This window comes from Mirounga angustirostris, unplaced genomic scaffold (assembly GCF_029215605.1).
Source record: "Mirounga angustirostris isolate CCGP_5_RB_7025 unplaced genomic scaffold, mMirAng1.0.hap1 SCAF_5, whole genome shotgun sequence".
In the NCBI taxonomy this organism is placed as follows: domain Eukaryota; kingdom Metazoa; phylum Chordata; class Mammalia; order Carnivora; family Phocidae; genus Mirounga; species Mirounga angustirostris.
Window position 1 is genome coordinate 11,221,455 of NW_026991713.1, and position 18,129 is coordinate 11,239,583.

Sequence of the window (18,129 nt, forward strand, 5' to 3'; positions counted from 1 at the left end):
CGCGTGGTCGCCCTAGGTGTAGACCTCAGAGCATAACTAGAACAACTGCATGAGCTAAGGAATGTAAATTACCCACACATAGTGGCCTCCAGCTGCTCCTTCCTTTCCTCCTTCTTTTCATTCTCCCCATCTTGGTCCCTCCTCTGCTCCCAGTCTTCCTTCTTTTCCTCTTCTTCTACCACCACCAGTACCACCACCATCATCACCATCATCACCATCATCATCACCGTCATCACCATCATCATCATCACCACCATCATCATCACAATCATCACCATCATCATCACCATCACCACCATCACCATCACCATCACCATCACCATCATCATCATCATCATCATCATCACTGTAATGATCAACATGATCATCACCATCACCACCATCACCATCGTGATCATCATGATCATCACTATCACCATCATTACCATCACCATCATCACCATCACCATCATCACCATCATCATCACCACCATCATCACCACCATCATCACCATCACCATCATCACCATCATCATCACCACCATCACCACCATCACCACTATCACCATCACCATCATGATCATGATCATGATCATCATCATCACTATCACCATCATCACCATCACTATAATGATCAACCTGATCATTGCCATCACCACCATCACCATCATGATCATCATGATCATCACTATCACCATCATCATCATTATCATCATCATCACATCATCACCATCATCTTAGGCACCTCCTACTTAGATGCTATGTTAAATGCTTTACAAGCATTATTTTATTTATTCCTCACAGCAGTCTTGTAAAGTGAGTAAATTATTATCCATATCTTATAAATAAAAAGCCCAAGTCTCAGAAAGTAAAATGACTCACCCAAAATCACAATACAGAATAGGAATATTCTCCCCATTTTACAAATGAAAACACTGAGGTCCAAAGAAATGGTATGTCATACCCCAAATCATCACACAACATAGCAGATGGCAAAGTCATTCAGATGAAATCTTCAGACTGCATGTCTGGAATTTGGCTTGCCCCAAACCAGTTGCAGGTTTTTCTATTTTGTTTTATAAATAGAGTTTTTTTAAGTCAGAAAATAAAAATGGGTTAATTACCCTGTGACCTAGGTTAACTTCATAAACATTTTTTAATTAAAAAAAATTACATATATGGTAAAAAAAGAAACCACTCCACAATATATTTCATTGTATGGCTAATCCATAAGTGTCTCCCACTGATGGAAATTTAAATTGTTTATAGCTTATTTTGCTATTACCAAAATGTTCTGAAAGAAATATTCCTTTGGGAGCATATTTATATTTTTTAAGATTTATTTATTTATTTTAGAGAGCACGCAAGTGCACGGGTGGGGGGAGGGGCAGAGGGAGAGTCCCTCCAAGCAGACTCCCTGCTGAGCATGGAGCCCGACCTGACTTGGGGCTCAAGCCCACGGACCCATGAGATCATGATCTGAGCTAAAACCAAGAGTCTGACCTTTAACCAACTGAGTCACCCAGGCGTGCCAAGGGAGCATATTTATAAACATCCATAGGTAACTACCTAGTATGTAGAATTTCTGGGTCAGGGCGCCTGGGTGGTTCAGTTGGTTAAGCGACTGCCTTCGGCTCAGGTCATGATCCTGGAGTCCCGGGATCGAGTCCCGCATCGGGCTCCCTGCTCGGCAGGGAGTCTGCTTCTCCCTCTCCCACTCCCCGTTTGTGTTCCCTCTCTCGCTGTGTCTTTCTCTGTCAAATAAATAAATAAAATCTTTAAAAAAAAAAAAAAAGCATTTCTGGGTCAAAGGGCTCGTGCATTTTTAATTTGGATAGAAATCACCTTTTAGGAGGGAAATTTATGTTTCCTCTTCTCATTGCCGGCACCAGATAGGATCACATTTTACAATTTTGGCCAAGCTGATGAATAAAAAAAAAAGTATTCCATTTTGATTTGTGTTTCCTTGCTGCTAGATGAGGCTGAGGATAGTTTTATACGTTTATTGACGCTGTGTCTTTCTTTTCTTCTCACCCTCCTGTTATGCCCTGGGACCCTCTTTTTTCTATTGGATTGTTCATCATTTTTTCATTGATTATGAGCATTTTGCAAACCAGGGACAACTGGCCCTTTTCTACTGTGTGTGTGACAAATATGTGTCTTTCCATTTTGTTGTTTGCTTTGGACTCTATTGATGGCAATTTTTTTTCTTTTTTTTTTTGCCTAGCACAGGTTCCACATTTTCATAGAGTCACATTTGGTGATCTATTTATGTACAGTTTCTGGGCAGCCTCCTGGTTTTCACGCTTTCCCTTTCCTTGTCAGCAGGTTGAAAGGATTGCTGGGCGACTGACTCGGTGATGGGCAGCGTCCTTGGGCTCGCCCTCTGTCACCCCTGCGTGGCCATGCTGACCCCTCAGAGGCTTCAGCACACGTGAGCCTGTGATCTGCTCTGCAAGGCCTGCTACCCCACCTTTCACAGCCAACTTCGGGATGCACTCAGCTTTGCTTCTCCCCTGACATCCCGCTCCTTTTAAGGAGCTATGCATCTTATACGGTCCCTAATCCTCCAACTAAATGTACCAGTTCTTGCTTGCAGCCAAGGCATCAGCTAAATTAAACTTTGGAGTCACAGACAGAGTGTATCAGATGCACCTCAGTGAAGAGTGGTGGGAGCAACCACACCCCATCTATCCTGAGGGCTGGGGGTCAAGCTCTCCCTGTCCTTCCCAGCATCTTCCTTCACTCAGAGACACCATTGTCCCACCACTAGGATGCCATTTACACTGAGTTACTCCCACTATCTCAAGGATGCATCCACCCAACAAATAGTTACTGAGTGCTTCATTTTACGGGGTTGGGTTTGCATTTCTCCTCTAGGGCAGCCAACACACAGGAAAGGCCAGACATGGATTCTTACTAAGGGGAATCTGGTGGCTCCCTGCAAGCTCTCACTGCAGTGTCGCACCCACCACCCTCCCCCCTCCACCCCTGCCCCGTTTCACGGTGGGCACATACACGAGGCCCGCCCTCGGCCTCAACCTGCACCCCTCTCCCCTTCGGGGAGGAAGCCCCTCCATCCCACCTGGAGATGGGCTCAGCAAGCTCCTGGTGTGGGCCCAGCCGCAACCCTGCTGCTCCTCCTAGCCTCTGAGGGCGGCATGGGAGCGGCAGGGGACGACCTTCCTGTGCAGACACCACAGACTGGGTCTGGCTTTCAGGGCTGAAGGCTAGAGAGTTGGGATGGCCAGCACACCCAGAGGTGCGCAAACATGCCTGCATTATAAAGCATCATAGCACGCATGCTCCCTCCCGGCTCCCTCTCCCATCGCGGCAGGTGAGATGCTCAGACACCCCTAGGGGCAGCTGAGATAGGCGTGCCAGGACCAGCCCAGGAGCCCAGCTATCGTTTGCTGACTTGACAACCATGCACTCGCGCGTGCGCACGCACACACACACACACACACAGAGTCCACTCCATAGAAATAGGTCCCGTCATTCGTTTCTCCAGAGCGAGGGCCCCCAAACCCAGTATCACCCCCAGGAGCCCATTGGGAAGCCCCAAAATGCACCATTAAATCCCACCTGGACCACCAAACTGTGCACATGGGTAACCATGCCCAAGCCTCACTCAGTTTGCCTTGCCCTGAACATACAGAGCAAACATGTCACTGAAAACGCCGCCTAGTCATTCACAGCGCTCCGATAAATTAGAGTTCAAAATTCTATGCCAGTTGCAGAAAATACCGCCTTTTGAGGGCGAAATCACAAAAGCCTTACACGTCTACATCCTCCTTTTTGGAGTTTCTGGAAACGTCCTGTGTGCAAATGCACTTCATGCCCAATTCAAACACAAACACAACCACGGCTCTTTTCTCTGCCTGCACAAATCCGCCTCCACACAAAGTTAGCTTTGCAAAGAGAACAGTGCATCCGTCTACCATTTCCACTGCGAGTTCGTTCTTTTTAGTGACAGGGAGGATGGTAAACATGAGAGAGAAGTCCTCAGAAGCTGAAATGGTGACTCAGCACAGAAGGGGCCTTCTGAACGTAATCAAAGGAAGAAGCTGGAAATTGAAACATCCCTTGACAGAGGAGCCTGTCATGTCAGGGGGATATGCAACAAGTCTGAGCAGATTAATTTCCTCTCGGCATCAAATATTCCTTCTGATCATAAAGGAATCTGCTCAGAATTGACTCCAGACAATCACAGAACACATATAGCACAGGTGCTGAGGGACAAACTACAACTCTGATGGTGATGAGAAAGAGAAAGAAAAAGTGAGTGTCTCTGGATTCAACTTTGCCCTTCCCTGACGTCCTTTGAAAGCTAAATCCCCAACCCTCACCGCACCTCTGCCAGAGAACTGGTAAGTCTCTCACAATCTAGTATGAATTAAACTATGTATGACCGGAAATCATTCCATAAGACTCTTCTAGGAGAGCCCCCAATGCTGTTGAAAACCAAAAAGTTTGCTAAACTGTTTATGACCAGATGGACAGCCAGCTAGACAGAGCATCCTAAGGAGAAAAGAGGGCAGAAGGTCAAAATGAAGACCTAGGATTGAGAATTCAGCCTCGTTCCGTGGCATTTTTCTGTATGTCCTCCATAGTTTGTATCAGGAAACAGGAATTCCCAAATCATGGAAGATGCCCCAGCAGAAAAGGTTCCAGAACATTTTGGAAAACAGGGTATTGTAGACCTCTTCTTGCCCTCTTGGAGAGAAGGTTGCCATGAAAGAATCTTAGTTAATATTTGGTTTTCCATTGCATATTTCTCAAGTTTATCTGGCCATGGAACACTCTGCTCATGAAATATCTGACACACTAAGTAAAATGGAGGCATTTTCATCTAAGTTTTAGCTGAGGGTCCCAGACAAGAGTTGTCAACTGTGTGTCGCATTCCAAAGTGGGATTCTAGATTGGCAATTTTTTTCTTTGAGGGCCAGATAGCAAATACTTTAGGCTTTGTGAACCATAGCTCACAATCTTTTTTTTTTTTTTTTAAGAGGTGGTTGGCTGGATTTAGGCTATAGTTTGCCAACTCCTGTACTTGATCCCTTATGTTGGTCTTGTAGAAATGAGAGGGTCAAAAAACAGTTTTGTGACTCTTGGCTTATCCCCTGGAAGCTATCAAGGGGTTAAAGTCAGAAAGACAGAGAAGTCAAAGGTTGTAGATTTTTCTTTAGAGGAAGTTGTTGGAGGGCCATGTGCCCCAACTGCAAAGAGTAATTGTTGAGGTGTGTTTTGACTATTACTGTAGAAAAGACGATCTCAAAACTTAACCTTCAATGATCTACTATTTCTCACTTGTTGTGATGAGCACTGGGTGTTATATATAATTGATGAATCACGGAATTCTACTCCAGAAACCAATATTGCACTGCATGTTCACTAACTAAAATTTAAATTTAAAAAATGATATACTATTTCTAATGATTCTTTGGGTTGGGGGTTGTTCTTTTGCTCCATGTGGTGTCATTTGGGGTTACCCATGTGGCTACACCCACCCAGATGGGAATCTGGCTGCAACTACAAGGCCAAGGTGGCTTACCCCACAAGTCTGGCCCATCAGCTGGGGTGGGTGGATGGGCTGGGCCTCCCTCCCTCTTTCTCTCTATATGGGCTCTCATCATTCGTTGGTTTAACTCAAGCTCCATTACATGGTGGCTGGATCCTAAGAAAGCAAAGGTGGAAACTGCAAGATATCTTGTTGCCTCAGCTCTGAAATTCATACAGCATAAGCTCTGCCCATTCTGTTGGTCGATGCAAGTCTCAAGGACATCCCAGAGTCAAGGGGATGGAGAAATAGATTCCTTTTGATGAGAGGAGTGACATGTACATGCAAGGATGGGAGAAATTGTTGGTGGCCATCTTTAGAGATGATCTACCACAGTCTTCCCTCCGGAAGTTGACAATTCTCCAGCAGGCAAAATACACCCACTCCCTCCCGAGACCCCCCAAAGTGTCATCCAATCTGGGCATCCACTCAAGGCCCAGATGCAGATGAGGCTCCTCAGATGCATCTCTTCTTGATCTGGGGACTGAAGAACGAAAAGGATCATTTATTTGCACCCGTTTTTTCTCCACACACACCCAACACAGCATGGGGATAAGATGGGGATAAGATCATTGCAATGGACACTTTCATTAATGAGAAGAGAAAAAACAGAAGGTGCACAGCAGCCAAGGGGCCATAGCAGTTTGAAATCCCACTAGGCACATGTCGCCAGTAGAATTGATTCTCCCATGAGTTCAAATCCCACTTCTGGTACCAACCTCTGTGTCAGCTTTCTATTGCTGAGTAAGTAAGTGTTCAGGCCAGCATCTAGTCCCTTAAAACAACAGTGACTATTGATGTGTTCACGATTCGGCAGTGGGGCAAGGTTGGGTGGGAACAGCTCATCTCTGCCCCCCAGGGAGCTGGCTGAGTTGCTTCAGCAAGGGCTACAGGTCCCGGGGTGGTTTTGCTAGCATGTCTGGCACCACAGAGAGGGACCGGCAGGGCTGGGGGCTGGTTGGACTTCTCTCTCCCCCTTTGATGTCTCTCATCCTCCAGGGCCTGTCACTCCATCCAGCAGGGTAATCAGATCCTACACATGGTGACTGGTTTTCAGCTGCATTGTGTTGGCCAAGGCAAGTCACAGAGCAGCCCAGGTTCAAAGAGAGGGGAAATAGACTCTGCTTCTGAATGAGAAGAGACAAAGAATTTTCAACTATCCTTAATCCACCCTCATCTGCCCTTTGGCCAGAAACATCCCACATGTAAGGTATGCTCCCTCTCTCTCTAACTGGACCCCCAATTCTCATCAGGCTCTTGGTCCAGGTTCTCATGGTCTTGATCAGGTCCAGGTGCAGAGGAAGACCCTCAGAGGCAGCTCCTCAAGTTCAGTTTCTTCTTGATTCAGAGGCTTGTGAAGCAAAAAGACAACTTTCCTGCCCACCCCCACACACCCAGCATACAATAGTGAGACGGCAACGAAGTAACCACAATAGACAGCCCCATCGAAAATGGGGAGGAAAGGGAAGCCTGCAGCAGTCACTGGTTCATAGAAAATCTGGAAATCCAGCTGGGCACATGCTACCACTGTCCCCTAACATGGGGCAGGAAAGGCTACCTCACTGGGGAGTCATTCCCTAATCCACATTTTCCTTGGCTCTTGGTCCACCCTCTGGGCTCTTAGCTCTACTATCTGAGGCACCTTTCCTTTTCTAGAAGAAGTGGCCCACATCTGCAACAGACTAGATTTCCAACTATAGAAAGCTGAGATTCCAAACACCTCTTTTCAGCTTGAACTGTTTCTCTGAATCCAGGCTGATGGTTCTTTCACCAACCACTTTCCTTGAAAACTTTGCATGTTTCCCATGAATCTTATTGGGATTTACTCTGTGCCCATAAAAGACCCAGCCATAGTTCCTTCCAAGACAGATTTCTCCTACTTCGAGCATGGAGGGCTGTGTGGGGGGAAACTCCCTTAAGATTTGTAAAACCCTTTGGCTATTTGGGAGGGTCTATGAAGAACAAGTTAAATGTTTCAAGTCTTAAAAGAGGTCCTACAGCCTTCACATGATCTTTATCCTGAGGCCATATTTTACTGGCAGCAACCTCCTTTTTATTATCTATTACCTTTGTCCTGACACTATTTCTTACTTTGAGAATTTTTCTCAGATTGGAGAGACAATCCTGGGTCCTCAATTTCCTCCAAATTCTACTTGAAAACCGAACAGTTCTTTCTTTCACTTATCTCTCTCTTGAAATACCTTATATTGGATCTCTAAAAGAAGCCAATTGTCCTTTTCCACATGCCGCCTGAAACCTCCTTAGAGGATCCACAAATTCATGAGGTATGTTTTCATCTTGAGCATCACTGAAGGCAACAGTGTTGCTAAAAGGTCTGCTGCTACATAAAAGTGCCCCCTTTCTGCAACCCTCCAGGAGCAAGTTTCTTGCTCATCTTGTAGCCTCCACTAGTCTCCTCCCCGCCCTCCCAGCTCCACCTATGTCCAAATCCCAAAGCCAATGCCATGTCTTTTTCTGTTTTGTTCCAGCAACACCCACTTCTAGGTGCCAATTTCTATGTCAGTTTCCTACTGTTGTAATCAGTGGTTTAAAACAGCAATGTGACTCACATGCTCATCTCCACGCATCAAAGGCTCAGAGGAATAGATTCACCTCTTGCTGAGATCGACGGTGTACCCATCCAGATGGGAGGAATTGTTGGTGGCTATCTTTGCAGATCAATCCACCGTGGAGTGCTTGAGAAGCTCCAAGCCGACCAATGGGAAAGGTTGACCCAAGATTCCCGATACACATGACCCCGTGGATTGCCATCTGATGTCTTGAAATGGCCAGTGGCAGCTGTATATAGGACTCTGAGTGACAAGGAACCATACTCCCAGCTGCAGAAAGTCTCAGGCTCTCCGGGGAGTTTATTTTCTACAGAAGTGGCCACGCAGGAGAGCGAGCCAGCATGAGATCATCTTAGATCCTGCCATTGGCCACAGCCCCGAGGGGTGAAGAGGATTCAACAGAACACTGATGGAGGGGTCCCCGGATGCCCAGGGTTCAAGAGATGACTCTTCAGTGTCCTTCCTAAGAGGCGTCACCGGCATTAGGGGGAGGAGTCCCTAGCAGTGAGCATCTCCAAAAAAACCCACATAAAGGTCTCCCGAAAGACTCAGCTTTGAACATCTGCCCAACCCAGAAAGAGCCAACACCAGTTCCCAAGAGTGCCAGTGTGGTGAGAAGTTCCCTGCCCTTCAATTCTTAGCAAGTGGTGGATGAGTGGTAAAAGCGAAAAGCAGGGAACCAGAAAAAAGTGGGTCATATCCCTTTTTCCCACGGCACGCTGTAGCTAGAGGAGGGATGGAACTTTAGCTCTGAGCGAAGCTTGGAGTTTTGATTATTAAATAAAACTGGGCATGCTAGTTACTGAACTGACAGATTCAGGGTAGAGAGAGCTTTTTATTATCTATGAGTGAGACGATTTCCTCTAGGCACAGGGCAAGAACTAGCCCCACAGCATCGGGTTGGGGCAGGGGAGATAAAATTGCTTCTGGTTATACCTGCTCAGTTGACGTGACAGTTACACATTGATTTCCATCCCAGGAGACACTGCTCAGGAAGGATTCTTAACAAAAATTAGCAGGATGCACTGGAGCCTCCTAACACCAGCAGGTCCGGGTTCACAGGATGATGGATGCACTCACTGGTGGCTTCATTGAGGAGACTATCCCACTCCCTCCCATGGGCAAGATACCAGAACACCTCATGGACGCCACACGGCTCTGTCGCCACATGGCGTCTCATAGCACGGGATTTGGGGTCAGACAGACCCAGATTTAAATCCTAATGCTGCCCCCCTTATCCGTCATGGGATCTAGAACAGTTCGCTTTACATGCACTGTCTTGCTTGTTTCTCACCACAACCCCATGAAATGGTGTATTCATCCATGCTTCGTTTATCTTGTGCTGTATCACAGACTACTCCGGAACACAGTGGCCTTAAATAACAATCATTTTGTCATCTCTCCAAATGCTGTGATCTGAATGGGGTGCAACTGTGTGGTTCTTCTGCTCTTGCCTGGGATCACTCGTGTGACTGCACTCAGCCGGCAGGAGGACCAGGGGCCGCACTCAGCTAGGACACCAGGAAGCTGAGTTTCTATCTCTCTACATGGGGTCTGGCCCTCTCCCTCTTTGTGTGGCATCTCCCCCTGGCCTCTCCAGCAGGGTACCTGGACTTACATGGCAGCTCAGGGCTTGTAAGAGCAAGAAAACTGTCAGGTCTTCTTCAGGCTTAGGCCCAGAATTGGCACAGCATTATTTCTATCCCATGTCATTGATTAAAGCAAGTTGCAAGCCCCACCCTACAGTCAAGGTGGGGTGGGGGGGTGACAACACAAGGGCATGAATAGTAAAAAGCATGGTTCATCAAGAGCCACCCATAAAACAGACTATCAGGATTCTTTCTGTCACAAGTGAAATAAACTTGGCTCATGCTAACTTAGGTTTAAAAGAAAAGGCGGGGCGGGGGGGTGTGATTTATTGGCTTTTATAACTGGACGCCCAGGTGCACATCTGCTTTCAGGAACAACTGGATCAAGGGGCATGTATGTTATAATCAAGATTTCATCTTTCTCTCCATTTCTCAAACAGACTCTGTGTGGTGGCTAAGACAGCCGCCCACCTTCTAGAACTACATCCAACATGCTTAGCAACCCCTCTGTGAAGAGACAATCTCTTTCCATTTTCTTGCAGAAAGTTCCAGACAGGTCTGGATTAGCTTGTCTGGAGCCACATGCCCATGTTTAAACCAATCACTGTGACCAGGGGATGGAGGACTTTTATTGGCCAGGTCTGGAACACATGCCCACCACTGTAGTCCTAGCAAACCCCATGGAACCTTATTTAAAAACCAGGGGAGGGAAGGAAGGGAAGGAGGAAGGGAGGGAGAGAGAGAGGGGAGGAAAGAGAGAGGAAAGGAAGGAAAGAAGGAGGGAGGGAGGGAGGGAGGGAGGAAGGAAGGAAGGAAGGAAGGAAGGAAAGAAGGAAGGAAGGGAAGAAGGGGAGGGAGGGAGAGAGAAGAGGAAGACTCTGTTTCCAGAATGAGTTAGGTAATGCTGGGAAGACAGGTGGTATGAGCATTCTGATGTTCAAAATTAGTGAAGGGATTTGTCCAAGTTCACAAAGCTAGAAGATGCTACAACCAAGACAGGAATCTGGGTCTTGTAGATGCCAAAGCTCCGGTGTTCTGTGGCCAAATTCTAAAATATTGTTTGCAAACAAACAATGACAAGACAGTGTAACATGACCAATGATAGAGAACCAGCCCCGGTGCAGAAACAATGGAACAGAGCTATTTGCTGGGCAGTGGTGGGGTGATGAATCAGGGAGGACTTCCCAGAGGAAGCGACACTTTAGCCGGGTCCTTAGGGCAAGTGACTCCAGGACAAGGGATCAGCAATGTTCAAACATGCCTCAGGAATCTGTAAGATCTTGGAAGAGTGGGAGAAAAATGGTTTCTAAGCTGAAGGCTAAGAATCTTTGGGTCCAAGGATTTATTATAAGAAGTCTGAGAATTTATCTCTGAATCCAGCCTGGTTTATAAACTGAAAAAAAAAACGTCACATATAACAATTTCTCAAATATATTTAAAAGTACTGCTGAACTCGTGGTAGCTTTCTCTTGGTAGATGTTTTCTCAATTAGTGGGGACTAAAAGTAGAATTGTCACCATGCTTGGCTCGGGAATTATCTAGATGCTATAAAGGAGGTTTCATACTAAAAAAGACAGAGAGACATTGATTCCAAATGTATGTTGCAAAGGGGCCACTTCTAAAAACGAGGCCAGGGAGGGCAGCAGAACCTGCCCAGGGGGCTTCACTACCACTGGAGACCCCTGGAGGTTTTAAGCAGGGGAAGAAGGGTCGATTCAGAGTGTGTGAAGGGCGGCTGGAGGGGCTGAATCTGCAGGCAGATTTGATTCTGCAAATCAGAGGTTGCTGAAGTGAATGTCAAGAGAGTAGAGGATGAAGAGCACAGGCTCTGGGGCCAACTGCCTGGGTCCAAATCCCAGCTCTGCTACTCAACTGCTGTGTGACATTGTGCAAGATCCTTAACCTCTCTGATGCCTTTGTATGCCTACCTATAAAATGGAAACAATGATAACTTTAGAGGATAAATGAGCTGAAAAATGCAAAATGGTTGGAACTATGTCCAGGTTTAGCACCATGTATGAATACTATCACCTCATATGTGTGTATATGACTAGATGAATATTTACTATTATGGTCTAAGAAAGACGTGGCAGTGGCCTGGACTGCAGAGCATGGAGACCTGGTAAAGAAACACTTGGAGGTATACACATATTTACATACATGTACAAAGTTACAAGCATCCACATCTATTCCAAATACCATGCACAATATCTGCATTGTAACTCGTCTGGACATCCCCTGAAGGTAGAAACACTCTCCTAGGTGTTTTGCTCGGTGAATGCGTGCTGGAGATCTTCGGACTGCTCTCTCCTCGTGGAGAAAAAGCCTCCAGGGTCTGTCTTGTCTAATGCAGCGGATGTGGACCTGGAGAAGCAGCGAGAAGGCTCCTTTCTTCAGCCCGGGATGGGTGGTCGGCTCACAGACCTCTGCGGGAGCCTCACAGGGGACAGGGTAAGATCGGAGACGAGCTGGGAGCTCCCATTTTTGTCAGAGAACGGGGAACAGACCAGGAGGGCTGGCGAGGGAGGAACGAATATTCTCCAGGGCAGGGGCAGCTCCCCTCGCCCCTGACTCAGCACTTCAGGGGCTCGGGGGACTGAGGGGTCCCATCTCTGCCTTTATAGCTTCCCGCAGCAGGATGCCTCCCCGGTTTTCCAGATAAGGAAACTGAGGTCTGGAGGGGTAAGTGATCGCACAGGGGGCGAGAGAGAAGTGGGGGAGCAGCCCGAAGGAGCACATGCAAATCACCTGTGCTAGGGACCAAACCGAGAATCGCAGACAGGAATCTGCCCAAGTGGGTGGACTGTGCCCATTTGACAGATATGGAAACAGAGCTCAAGTAGCTGGAGCATTTCCTTGGGTTCTGAGGTAGGCCCAAGACTTTAATTTCACTTCTGCCCTGGAGTCGGGAGTCCTTGGGGAGCCTTTTGCTTTGGCTTCCACAGCTGGGGAGGGGGGAGGGTCCCTGCCTACCCTCTTGCTCCAAGATCACTCAACTATGAGATCTGACTCTCACTTGGCCCTGGAGACTAATCCTGGTCACACCCCTACCTCTTACCCTCGGAAATCGGAAATCGGAGGGAACTGGACCCACACCTGTGGTCTGTCTGAATTCAAGGAGGGGCATCACTTCCTGTCTCTGGCCTCCCCTGCCCCTTGCCCACTCACCCCTCCACTGACAAGTCCAGGCACCATCCATGCCAATAGGAATGGAACTCTCCTTATTTTCTTGTCTGCAAGTCATTTTAAGAATTTGGGTAGGATGGGGTGCGTGGGTGGCTCAGTCATTAAGTGTCTGCCTTTAGCTCAGGTCATGATCTCAGGGTCCTGGGATCGAGCCCCGCATCGGGCTCCCTGCTCCGCGGGGAGCCTGCTTCTCCCTCTCCTACTCCCCCTGCTTGTGTTCCCTCTCTTGCTGTGTCTCTCACTGTCAAATAAATAAATAAATAAAATCTTAAAAAAAAAAAAAGAATTTGGGCAGGAGCCTGGGGTCCTTGAAAGCTCTCTTACTGAAGAATCTGTTCCGAATCCGGCAAAGAGTTGAGAATATTTTATATTTCTGTTGCTTGGCGTTCTCCTCCACCCTAGCGTGTATATGACACAAGCTGGAAGTCATACTGGCCCGCTTTGTCTGTGGTGACTGGTACCTCCCAGGACCCACGCTTTGCATCCGTGTGTTCATTCTGTCCCCGCCACACTCGAGGGAAGAACTCTCACGACTTTCAACTTAACAGACGTGAAAGAGGGGGCTCAGAGAGGGTGAGTCTTTGGCTGCATCACACAGCTAGAGCTAGCCGCTCAACCTAAATATCTTCTCCTGTCCACCAGACAACAGTAGCAGGCATCTCTGTCCCCACACCCTCGGGGGCCTGGGACGCACCTCCTTGCTGCCTCAGCAACCCGAGCTCACCCCTCCTGCACCACCGCCACCCTCCCTCCTGGACATTATTCTGCCCCTTCTCTTGTCCATATGGTCAGTGACTAGTTCAGAAATATTCAGAAAGGGCTGAAACAATGTAATAATAATGGGGGGGGAGGAGAAGTTGAAAGTCTCATAGGGAATGAGATTACATACCCAAGACTTCTTGGCTCAGCCCTATAAAGAAAATATCATCGTCACTGTTTGGGTTGTGAAACCCAAATGTTCCTGAAGGTTAAGCTTGTTGCCTCAAGGTCACCCGGCCAGTAAGTTGGCCGAGCAGGGTTTGGAACCTAGGTCGATGTGGTTCCAAGATCTACGACAGGGTTTTCCTTCACTCTGCCTCTACAGGGCCCCTGACCTCAACGGACTCATAGACAGGATGGGAGCGGACAAGTCAAGGGCAACCGCTCCACAGTAGTGATCATAGTAAATGCAGGGGACATGTGGGTGGCAGGTCATCAGGGGGAAGGAATCAAGGAGGGCTTCTGGAAAGAGGGGATGCCTGAGCTAAGCCAAGAGCGCTGAGTAGTACATGGGGTGAGCCTACAAGAGAGAAAAAAACAAGAAAATGCCCAGAGAAGGGAACACTGTCCCTTCTAGCCATTTCTACCGGCCATGAGGACTGTGGTCCGGGTTATCCTTCAGGGCGAGCCAAAGGTAATGTCTCCCTTGCGTGTGCCTTACACGACTATATCAGCAAAAACAATCATTGTCTGATACTTTGTCATCTACAAGATCTACTAATAATCTTGTGGAAAAAAATGTTTTTAACTGAGGGGACGTTTACATAACAGAAATTACCTATTTGGGGCGCCTGGGTGGCTCAGTCGTTAAGCGTCTGCCTTCAGCTCAGGTCATGGTCCCAGGGTCCTGGGATCAAGCCCCGCGTCGGGCTCCCTGCTCGGCGGGGAGCCTGCTTCTCCCTCTCCCACTCCCCCTGCTTGTGTTCCCTCTCTCGCTGTGTCTCCCTCGGTCAAATAAATAAATAAAATCTTTAAAAAAAAAAAAAAAGAAATTACCTATTTTAAAGTGACCAATTCAGCCGTGTTTGTAATTTCGCAGTGTTAGGCCACCACCCCCTCTAGCTGCCTCCAAAACACTTTCATCACCCCATATGAAAACCGCGTGCCCATTAAGCGGGCACTCCCCAGCCCTGCCTCTCTCCAGCCCCTGGCACCACCAACCTGATCTCTGTCCCTGTGGATTTACCCCTTCTGGACATTTCATATAAATGGAATCACACACCATGTGACCTTTTGTGCCTGGCTTCTTCACTTAATGTCATGTCTTCAGGCTTCATTTCATATTTTATAACTTTTCTAGAAAGGTGGGGAAGAGCAGCATAGCTCAGACCATGGTTTAAATATGAGCCAGCATCACCCGGACCGATCCTGGGCTCTTCCCTTCGACAAGTCCTCTCCTCCTTCAGGGGCCCAGAGGTGAACCACAGGCCTGGGTGTGAGTCCTCACTCAGCACCTCCTTGACTTGCTCTGCCCCTCCGAGCCTCAGGCCTCCCATGTGTAAAATAGACGGTTGACACAACAGTGTGAATATGCTTAACTCTACCAGACTGTATGCTGGAAAATGGTTAATAAGATGGTAGATTTTGTTACATGTTCTTATCCCAATTTTTTAAAAAAGCAATATAAGGGGAAAACAAACAAACAAATCCATACATTGATCACTAAGGACCCCCCCTTCCTACAACCCTCCCCCCCCACCCCCAGCCATCCTATAACCAACAAGACCAAGGACTCAAGATTGAGAGTCAGGGAGAAGGCAGGCCAAGGACAAAGAAAGGAAAGGAGCAATCCAGCCAAGAAGGGGGGGGGGGGGGGGCAGGGGAAGGAGGGGAAAAGAGGGAAAAGGAGGGGAAGGGAGAGAAAGAGGGAGGGGGGCAAGGAAAGTCTAGGGAGGGGGAAGGAGAGACAGAGTGGGGAGGAGGAGGGAGTGAGAGAGGGAAGGAAGAGAGATGGAGGGGGGAGGGAGAGGGAAGGGGAAAAGAGAGGAGAAAGGGAAGGACAGAGAGGAGGGAAGAAGAGGGAGGGGGAGGGAGAGAGGACAGGTACAAGGAGGGAAGAGGGAGGAGAGAGGAGGAGGGAAAGGGAGAGGGAGGACCCTCTGGTAGTCCCAACCAGCAGTCCTTCCCTGCCTCCCTATGCCCACGTGTTTATTTCCCGATTCTCATCATTGTCATTCTTCAAACCTCAGCTTTCCCCTCCAGCACAACCTACAGATTCGTCTGCAGTCCTGGAGCAAGATGGGAACCATTGGGTTTCCAATTCAGCTTCTGTGATTTAAACTTTTTTTTTTCCTCAAAAGAATCCAACCCAGAATCAGGATGAAAGCAGTAAATATTTGGTAAGAAAAAGCAATGGTTCGGCCATTCTCTTAAAATACACGGGTCATGTCACCAAGGACTTTCACACTAGGTGCCAATGTCAAGCCTCCCCCCAGAGGCTGAAGGGACACCAAGACGTATGGGGACCACACATTCTAGATTTGCTTAGCACGGTTTCAAATATCCAGGTCCCTGTTCCCCAGAGCACCTGCTCTTATCAGAATATGAGCTGCAGTTTCAGGTCAGGAGGAAGGGAGAGCGCCGTGGATGAGTCTGGAACCCCAAGGGGAGGCCACAGTTCCTGAAAGACTAATTATACACCAGCAGTTGCCCCTAAAGTGCAGGGGAATAAATGGATTTAGATGGCATTATAAGTAGCAGTCCAAGAATATTGTAGAGAACAACCATTGTCCACATACAACCAAAAATAAAAACATTAGTTTGATTTATTCTCCTTGGAGGCTCTCCGAGAGAAAAGCTGGACGCTGGTGTTCGTGCCTCCAAGTCCCAGCTGGAAAGGCAGCTGGAAACAGGGAAGATGCGGAATAATGGGACCATTACTGAGGTAGTGATGGAGGTAAATGCAGGCGCTAGGAGGGGCACGAGCTCAGGGGAAAGAAACCCAGGAGGGCTTCCCTCGGTGCCGTATGCGTCCGTGTCCTCTTCTTGGAAGGACACTGTCACATTGGATTAGGCCCACTCTAATGATTTCACGTTAACTTCATCACCTCCGCAAGGACCCTGTCTCCAAATACAGTCACATTCTGAGGTCCTGCGGGTCCTTCCACAGATGAATTGGGGGGGCACACTCAGCCCACAATACTGGGGTACAGATAAATGTCTCCAGATGAGTCCTTTGTTTTTCCCGTTGGCTATGGGAGAGTTCAGAATATTAGAGCTTGTCTGATTTTGACACAAAGATGCTGGATGCTGGAGAGCATACATGTGCACTGTTAGAGCCCCAGGGCCCCCCGAGTCAGGAAGAAGGGCTGGCCCGGAGTCCCACACAAACACACAGAGACTCAGCATCTGCCCCCTGCAGCTACCGACGTGCCTACGAGCATGCGTGCACACACACACATAACACACACACAGACACACACATACGTATACAAACACATACACACACACATCATAGACATGCACACACCTCTCCTGACCATCCTAACTGTGCTATGGGATGTGGGTTGTTATGGAGATGGGGGCAAGGAGCGGTGGAGGTAGCGGTGGACTGAGGAAGAGGCGATAATGTGAGAAAACCCGTTGCCTTTGTAACCTCGGCCGGCCGTATTGATCTGAGCTGGGCTCTAGATTTGATGTCGTCTGCTCCCCTGATGTCAGTAGGTATCTGGGAGCCAAGAGAGCTCTTAAAAACTCTGCAGACCGTTGTCTGTCTGCTTCTCCACATCCATCACCCAGCACAAGGAGAGAAGGGAGAACCCCAGAGGCTGCCCATTACCAATTGCCACCAAGTCTTCCAATGCGCATAGCCATGGCCGTGGGGCGTCCTGCTCCCCTGAGTAGCTCCAGCCCACAGAGGGACCAAACTCTTCCTTCATTTCCCTGAGCATCACTGAGACAAGATGGGGTCTTCAAGGGAAGGACACACACCCAGGTGGCCGAGAGCCACAATCTCCGCGGCTCATGGGCTCATCCCTGGCTCACTTTCCAGATCCCAGCCCGATCTAGGATGGCACTGGGGTTGGGGGGGAGACCCCGCTCGCAGCCCCTCCCACCCTCACATGCTGCAGTTCCTTCCCCCCACCTCCCCGAGTATCTGTCACCCTGACCTCCCCAGCAAGGACCTGCATCCTGGTCTTGGGGACCGCCCTGGGAAAGGTAAGGGGCTGGCACTCGGGTTCTCCTCCCTGGTTTTTTTCCATAAAGCCCCTCCAGGGTCCCCTTGTCCAGTGGCAGGACAGGCTCGAGGGTAAGTTCATCACAATGATAACCACCCTAATCGTTTGTGCAGGATATCGTAGCCTCCAGACCCCTACTCAGACACAATCCATTTGGTATCCTCCATAGCTTCCTCTTCAGCATCACTACACAAGGAAGGAACGGAGGCCCAGAGAGGTGAAGCGACTAGCTCAAGGTCACACAGTGCCACTGTAGGGAGCCTATGTGCCCTTACCTCCCTTAAGACCCTCTGCCCCTTGGCCTCTGT